Source organism: Spermophilus citellus (genome assembly GCF_964194105.1).
Source record: "Spermophilus citellus genome assembly, chromosome: X".
Lineage (NCBI taxonomy): Eukaryota > Metazoa > Chordata > Mammalia > Rodentia > Sciuridae > Spermophilus > Spermophilus citellus.
In genome coordinates, this window is record NC_138190.1 from 77,796,796 (window position 1) to 77,805,683 (window position 8,888).

At 33.3% G+C, this 8,888-nt stretch overlaps 1 pseudogene across 1 annotated transcript; it reads left to right on the forward strand.

Annotated features, from left to right (window-relative positions):
- The first annotated feature begins 1,080 nt into the window (after positions 1-1,080).
- Positions 1,081-1,477, forward strand: LOC308639813 (phosphatidylinositol-glycan biosynthesis class F protein-like; annotated as a pseudogene). The gene has a single exon. The product of its transcript is annotated as a phosphatidylinositol-glycan biosynthesis class F protein-like (transcript).
- The last annotated feature ends 7,411 nt before the right edge of the window (positions 1,478-8,888 follow it).

Below are 8,888 nucleotides of genomic sequence, written 5' to 3' on the forward strand. Positions count from 1 at the left end.
CCAACAGCTTTAATCTGTGAACTGCATTCTTAGCTAAAATTGAAACTAGTTTCATCCTTGTTTGTTGTATTATGTCCATCCAGGAAATGTAGTCACAAACAGTACCTCAAAAATTATCGGTTTAAGAGGGTCATGGCAGCCCGTCGCACCTGACAGTGGGAGGCAGTGCCTCCCCTTCCCTTCCATGGGCAGGAGAGTTAGATAGCCACCAAAGAAAACATCATGAAAGATACAGATATCAAGAGACTACTGTATACCCATCTTTTATGCATATTTTCAATTTTACTAAGCATCTTCATTCCATCAGTATTCTTGGAGAACTTTTCAATATTGGAAACACACTTGATGTGGTGGTGCATCTATTCTGTTTTTGTAACTGCTGTCAATGTAGTATTATATTTGGTAGTGAAACCAAATGTATTTCTAAAAGAAATTCATTATCACCTAAGGTAACCAGAATTTTTATTTATTTATTTATTTATTTTTAATTTTAATTTTTAAAATTTTTTTTATTATTGTTCAAAACATTACAAAGCTCTTGACATATCATATTTCATACATTTGATTCAAGTGGGTTATGAACTCCCATTTTTACCACGTATACAGATTGCAGAATCACATCGGTTACACATCCACGTTTATACATACTGCCATACTAGTGTCTGTTGTATTTTGCTGCCTTTCCTATCCCCTACTATCTCCCCCTCCCCTCCCATCTTCTCTCTCTACCCCATATACTGTAATTCATTTCTCTCTTTTTTCCCTTTGCCCTCACTTCCTCTTATATGCAATTTTGTGTAACAATGAGGGTCTCCTTCCATTTCCATGCAATTTCCCTTCTCTCTCCCTTTCCCTCCCACCTCCTCTCATCCCTGTTTAATGTTAATCTTTTTCTCATGCTCTTCCTCCCTGCTCTGTTCTTAGTTGCTCTCCTTATATCAAAGATGGCATTTGTTTTTTAGGGATTGGCTAGCTTCACTTAGCATAATCTGCTCTAGTGCCATCCATTTCCCTGCAAATTCCATGATTTTGTCATTTTTTAGTGCAGAGTAATATTTTGAAATGTTGCATCTACTTTCTTATGTCTTGCTTTTCCTTTCATGTGATTTTTGTTCTATATGGAGCACCGCTAATAGAGTTTGTGTTGGAAACATTTTTATTTGCAGTTCTTTTGTCTACTTTTACTATCATACCTTGTTTATGTTTGTTAGGATCAAACCTCAAAGCATGGCTATGAGTTTTCAGGAGAAATGGAGTTACATCTATTTGGGAGAATAGTCTCCAGATCACTACAATTTCTAGTTTTGTAGGAGCATGGCTTAGAGCATTTCCTATTCCACTGGATTGGGAAAGACCATGGCAGGTATGGCCCATCTCTTGTACGCTTGGAGAGACCTTTGGCTATGTGGCTGGCCTTATTATTTCACCACTCTGGATATGCTGGAATAGAAAGCAACTTACGTACAATAACAATTAATTAGAGCAAAGGAGAAGATATTTCCTTGTGCAGATTCCACAAAGTCTGTGCAGAAATGGGTGAGGTCAAAAGCAGTTTCATTTACAGCCCTATTTTTTAATGTAGTTTCAACATAATGTGATTGTAGCTTTTTAAACTATGAAACCCCTGAGATTGTACCTTCTAGTTAAATAAAGTATTTATAATTAAAAAAACTTATGGGTTCATCTTCCTTTCTAGAATAATTGTATTAACTAGGACTTCCAGTGCAATGTTAAATAAGGGTGTAGTGAGCATATATCTCACCTTCTTCCAAATCTTAGGGTATAGTATGTTGTCAGATTTGTTGTTGTTGTTTTCTAATCAAGATGAGGAAGTCCCCCTCTATTTTTAGTTTGCTGAAAGTTTAATTTTTAAGTCATTAATATGTATTTTATATTAATGTTAGATTTTTCCAGATACTTTCATTAATAATATTATGTGATTCTGATTTTTCTTCTTTAGACTGTTGATGCGATGGATTTCATTAATTGATGTTTTTATGAGATAGGGTCTCACAATGTGTTCCGGGCTGATCTTGAACTCTTGGGTTCAAGTGATCCTCCTGCTTCAGCCTCCAAATAGCTACTATAGGTACATGCCTCTGTGCCTGGTTCCTAATTGATTTTTGTATGTTGAACCAGCCTTGTATACACATAATAAATCTCACTTTGTTCTTGTGCATCATTTTTTAATACACTGTAGGATTGATTGATCAATATTTTATTGAGGAATTGCATCAAACATTCATGAGAGATATTAACCTGTATTTTTCCTTTCTTACAATGCCTTTGGTTTAGGCTTTGTGATCGTAATGGTTTTATGGAGTGAGTCAAGGATATTCTCTCTTCTATTTTCTAAAAGAGACTGTAAAGTATTAATATCATTTTTTTTCCTTCAGTGTTTGATAGAATTCCCTAGTGAACCAGTCTGGGCTAGGTTCTTTCTGTTTGGAAGATTATTATTTATTGATTCAATTTCATTAATAGATGCAGTTATATTTAGGTTATCTATTCTTGAGTTGTAGTAAGATTGTATCTTTCAAGGTCTTGGTCTATTTCATCTAGATTTTTAAGGTTTGAGGCATGAAATGTTTACAATAGTCCATTATTATCCCTTTAATGTCTGTGCGAACCAAATTAGTGGCTCCTCTTTCATTTTTGATGTTAGTAATTTGTGGTTTCTCTCTTTTAATCTGGTTAGAGGATTATCAACTTTATTTCTTTTAAGAACCAGCTTTTGGGGATGTTGTTTTTTCCTATTGATGTCCTGTTTTTCAGATTCAGTTACTTCTGCTCCAATTTTTCTCTCTTTTCTTTGGCTTACTTTGAATTTAAATTGCCCCTCTTTTTTAGCGTCCTAAAGTTGAAGTTTAGATTATTGATTTTAGATTGTTGTTCTTTTCTAATATATACTTTCAATACTGTAAATTTCTCTACAAGCACTGGTCTCATTGAATATTGAAAATTTGGTAATTTGTATTTTCATCTATTTAACAACATTTAAAAGTTTCTGTTGAGATTTCGTCTTTGATCCATGTGTTATTTAGAATTGTGTTGTTTAATTTCCAAGTGTGTAGGAGTTTTCAAAGTAATCTTTCTATTATTGGTTTCTAGTTTAATTTGTTTGTGGTCTGAGAACATACTTTGTATGATTTTTATTTTGAAAATTTGGTTAAGTGTGTTTTGTTGCCTGGAATGTGGTTTTTCTTAGTGAATTTTCATTTAGCTTGAGCAGAATGTGCATTCTGCTATTGTTGAATGAAGTATTCTATAGATGTCAATTAGATCCAGTTGATTGATGGTGCTGTTTGGTTCAAGTATGCCATTGCTGGTTTTGTAATTGCTGGATCTGTCAATTATACAGAGATGTTGGGAGTACTCAACTATAATAGTGGATTCATCTATTTCTCATTGCAGTTCTATTTTTGCCACATGCACTTTGATGCTAAGCTGTGAGGCACATACACACTAAGGATTTTTATGTCTTTGAGAAGAATTGACCCTTTTATTTTTATGTAGTGACCCTCTTTATCACTCAAAATTTCCCTTGCTCTGAAGCCTCCTTTTTAGAAATTCATATATGTATCTAGGTTTATTTTAAGTGTTATCAGAGTATATCTTCCTCCATCCACTTAATTTTAATCTATCTCAGTCTTTACATTTAAAGTGGGTTTCTTGTAGATAACATATAGTTGGTCTTTTTCTTAATCCACTCTCACAGTCTCTGTCTTTTCATTCATATATTTGGACTGTTCACATTTAAGGCAATTATTGATATAATTGGATTAATAGCTAACTATATTTATAATTCTTATCTATTCATTGCACTTGTTCTTTGTTTCTTTTTTGTGGTCTTGTACTCTTTTTTAATTCTTTGTTATTTTAAAAGAGGATTAATAAAACATTCACAGGAAACTCTAGAGGGGACTCAAACAAAGTATGGGAATTTGAGCTATGTGACCCTTTTCAATTTCCAGAATGCAAGATTTTTAATTAGTGAAACATCCACAAGTTATTTGTAGGCATAGTCAAGATAATTATAATAGGTCTCTATATTGAAAGTACCATAACCATATTTGTAATAGCTTGATTAACAAGACCTTGCGATTTTATTTATTCTGTGTTTCAGAGTTGTGGCCTCAAAATTTTAGTCCTAGAAACCTTTTTTTTTTTTCAACTTATTTTGTTCAGGGCTGGATTGGGGCTGAGAGGAGAGGGTATAGAGGGCAGGTCTCAGAAAAACTGACTCATGTTGTCCAAAATCACCAAAGAATTTGTACTAGAAATCCAGTTGAATAATTTATAATAAAAAAAAATGGAACAACCAAGAGGATTACTTCTTTTGGCTGTCAATATTGTTTTGAAAGGAAGCAAACCAAATGGATAACCTAAGGTTGATTGATAAATAAATAATGCTGTTGATCAGGGAAAGAATTCTAAAAATTAACCAGAATTTTTTGTCGTCCATCTGGGCATTCCCATATGTGTCCGTAGATAAAAACTGTCCCAATAACATCTCAAGCTGCTCCTTTAAAACTATCTCAAGGTGCTCCTTGAGTCCTGAGATTTTCTAATGATATGAACACTCATATAAGGATTCCTAATTATTTCAGCCTCGAGAAAGGCTCATTTTTTTCTGTTAATACACTATCTTCTAATTCCCTTGAATCAAGAAGTTTTAAGTTTATTTCAATATTCTGACAATATTGGAGTACAGATTTCACCTTCTAGAACAGGAAAAAGGATTAATTCAAAATACCAGTTATGTTCAGTACCAAATATTGCACAACAGAATCAGAATCAAGCCCCACAAGAATGCAGGATTTGCTTTGGAAAAGTCTTATAATTAGATTTAAATGCATTAAGTTTAGTAGTTAGATTTAAGTGAAAATTTTGAGGTACGTGAAGAATAGTCATGATGCTAATTTAGGAATAAAAATTCCTTCTGTGCATAAAAAAAAGAGCCAGATCTTATGCTGAGCTATTATAACCTTTATCCAATAAAAATGAAAACTACATAGACTACTTAAAGGGGATAAATTTTATTGGCTTTCTTTGTCAGTTGTTTGAAGTTGTTTTTAAAAAGGGAGATCAAAATTAGACATTAATTTGAATTATTATTTGCCAAAGTTGTAGAAAGATGAATTTGGTTTGTTATGGGGTGTAAAACATTATTTTTCAATCTTTAGTTCTCATATCTAGGTATTCAAGAAACAATTAATCTTTCAAGTTAAGAAGGTGAAAGTAAAAACAATAACACCAAACCAAGGTAATTGTGGTTATTCAGGAACAAATATGGTAATTTTTGTTTACCTATAGTGCAACAAAACTGGGCAATAACAAGCCCTTAGTTTACATTTCTCTTTGAATAATCAAGAATACAACATTCTGTGTCCAAAGGACGTTTTTCCATCAGGATAACTTACTTTCTAAGCTAGAATTATTGACATGCAAAACATTTCCTAGTTCAAGTGACTAGCTTTCAAGAGAAAGGTCCTTATGGATACAATATTAAATGTCACTTGAGCAAATGTTCCATGTAAATCTGTTTTATGAATTTCAGGTTACGCTTTTGTAATTTAAAATAGATATATATTATTGTGATTTAATAGGGTTATCATGGAAGGGATTTTATGACGTGATTATATATAGTGCAGAAAAAAGTGAAGTAATGAACAGATGAATGAGGGGTTAGAAAATGTCTTTTGATTCGTCTAGAGTAACAGAGATCTGGAATGGATCAAAGAAAATGTTTTGGATTTGGCCTTTCAGAAACACTTCACTATTTTTGTATCAGGCAAAGCCAGTCTAACCCAGGTTGTACACATAAAGTAGAATAGAATAAGTGAGCTTCTGTTCTTACTTCCAGTGCTATGGTGCCTACTAAAAAGGGCCCACAAATTTACATTGCTCTGAGATCTAATCTCACTTTTCAAGCCTCTGAATTTTTCACCATTGGAGTTAGTTAGGGCTGAGGCTGTGGCTGTGGTAGAGCGCTTGCCTAGCATGTGTGAGACACTGGGTTCGATCTTCAGCACCACATATAAATAAATGAATAAAATAAAGGTCCATACATATAAAAATATTTTTTTTAAAAAAGCACAAATGCAAAATCATGTTACTAGAATGAAAAACTGGGAGATTCTATAAGCCAGAAAACCAAAGTTTGTTATCAGTTAAACACATAAAATCACTTGTGTTTATTCTGGAGACTAAAATATAGAATGTTCTTTAAGATTAGAAATGATTTTTTTAAGATACAGAAGACATAATGGTTGAACAAAGTAAAAATTTAAGTGTATCATGAAAGAGAGTTTAGATAGCTGATGAGGTTTGAAAGGACTGTTGGCAACCAAAGGAATGTGTGTGAAGACTGTGGCATGTTAATGCCACAGGGTATTATATTGCCATTAGGAATTACAAACACGAAGGTCCTTCTAATGTTGATATGCTAAAATACTATATAATATTCTTTAGATGTTCTTCTAACTAAAACCATAGTCTTTAGGCCATAATTCATATGTTCACCTAACTTAAGAATTTAAGTATGCAGTTTAATTAAACCTGGTTTTTAAAATAAACAAATAAATCATTAAAAATAAACCCTTGCTGCTACTTCCCCCCCCCTTCTCTCCATCTCCTCTCCTCTCCTTTCTCTCTCCATATATTTATATGTGTGTTAAGAACACTTAACCCAAGATCTGCTGTCTTAAAACAGTTTTTAAGTGTTTATCAGATCTCTAAAACCTATTCATCCTGTATTTTCAAACTTTTGTTTTTTGGTACTGGGGATTTAACAGCGGTACTTAACCACTGAGTCACATCCTTAGCCCTTTTTATTTTATTTTATTTTATTTTTTTTTAGAGACAGTTTAGTCTCACTAAATTTTATTTACAGACAACTTAGTCTAAGTTGCTTCGGGCCTCACTAAATTACTGGTGCTGGTCTTGAACTTGTGATCCTCCTGCCTCAGCCTCTTGAGTTTTTGGAATTATAGTCATGTGCCACCACACCTGACCTGCATTCTGAAACTTTAAACCTGAAAACAATCCAGCAGAATAGTATAGCAAATTAAGAACATGTATTGTGGCATCAGACTGCCTGGGTTTGAACCTTGGTTCTGATGCTTCCTAACTATCTGATATTGGGCAAGTTACTAAACCTTTCTGTGGTCATGTAGGGAGAGAATGTTACAGGAACCTCAACAGACAACTAATCAGTTTCTAATTCATCAAAATAGGGATAATAATGCAGTTATAAGCATTAAATGAATTGGTACAGGTTAAGCATGTAAAACAGTGTATAACACAAAGTTTGAGCTCATTAAATATTAGATACTGTCATTTAAAGATATAATTTCCAACCTCAAGGAGTTGATGATTCCAGAAGGATCGCTCCAATTTTGGAGAAAATACTGAGATATGAAAAAAATTGGGAAAGTAAGTACTAACCAACAAATGCATGAGAAACAAAAGAAGAACAAATTCATTTTGGGTTTGCAGATGACTGAAGTTTCTTTGTTTTTTCTCTTCTTCTTCTCCTTCTCCTTCTTCTTCCTGGGAATTGAACGGGAGTGGGGGGGAGCTTAACAACTGGGTCACATCTCCAGGCCTTCTTACTTTTATTTTGAGACAAGGTCTCACTATAATGCTTAGGGCCTCACTAAATTGCGGAGGCTGGCTTTGAACTGTGATTCTCCTACCTCACCTCTCGAGCCACTGGGATTTCAGGTTTGTGCCACCATGCCCAGCTGATTGAAGGTTTTATGGTACGTTTCTATATGGGAAGAGTAGAACTGTGAGTGAAAATGAGAACACAGACAAAAGCTTGGAAGTAGGAATAATTAAATTACATGAAATAGAATATAACTGTGGCATATTGGACATCATTATCCTAAGTACATGTATGAAGATACGAATGGTGTGACTCTACTGTGTATACAATCAGAGATGTGAAAAATTATGTCTATGTGTGTAATATGAATTGTAAAGCATTTTGCTGTCATATATAACAAATTAAAATAAAATAAAATAAAGAATTTAACTGTGGCCTTAATTTGTTCTAATTCTTTTAAAATTGAGAATCCATGTAGTAAATAAAAATCAATATATTTAAGTAAGAAAACCATCTCTGGATACTTTAAAATGGCACTTCACTATATATTTTTAAAGTAAAACTTTAATATAACATCTCATTTGAGGTTTACAATTGCCCTATATGGAAAGCCAAACAAATATTTCCCGTTTTACAAATGAGAAAGTTCACGTCATATCCTAAATTTACCCAAGTATCATATAGTAGAAACCAGGTTAGCATCTAGGTTTTCTGGCTTCAAATGTAGTGCTATTCTCACACACTGTGCTGCTTGCCAAATAACAGAAGACTTAGTAAATGAGAAATAAGAACTGAATTTTATGACAATTATGCTTGATCTTTGTTTCAAGTAAGGGAAAAGCAGTATAAAGCAAAAGTGTAAGTACTTCCAAGTCTCACGTATATTAAACAAAAATCCATGGGTACCAATTATTACTATGCCTTAGAGCCCCCTTCTATTTATGTTTTGTGATTTTTTTCAAGGGACTGCCACATTAGAAGATATATATAAATAATGTACATGTGACAGATTTAGATAGAATGTCTCCTTTCATAGTTTCCCTTTTTTTCTTCACTATCATAATTTATTTCTTCTGAGGTAATGTGCCTTTTGAACCCACAAAGTCAAGGAACATACTGCACTTCAGCAAAAGCTTGCCCATGAATATTGTAGCTATAACCAAGTTGTTGTCATGGTTGTAAGAACAAAGCTTCCAGTTTAATATAAAAATCACTGTAAATAAATCTTTGATATTCCTGTCAACATGCCAATAAAAGTAAAAGTATGAAATAATAA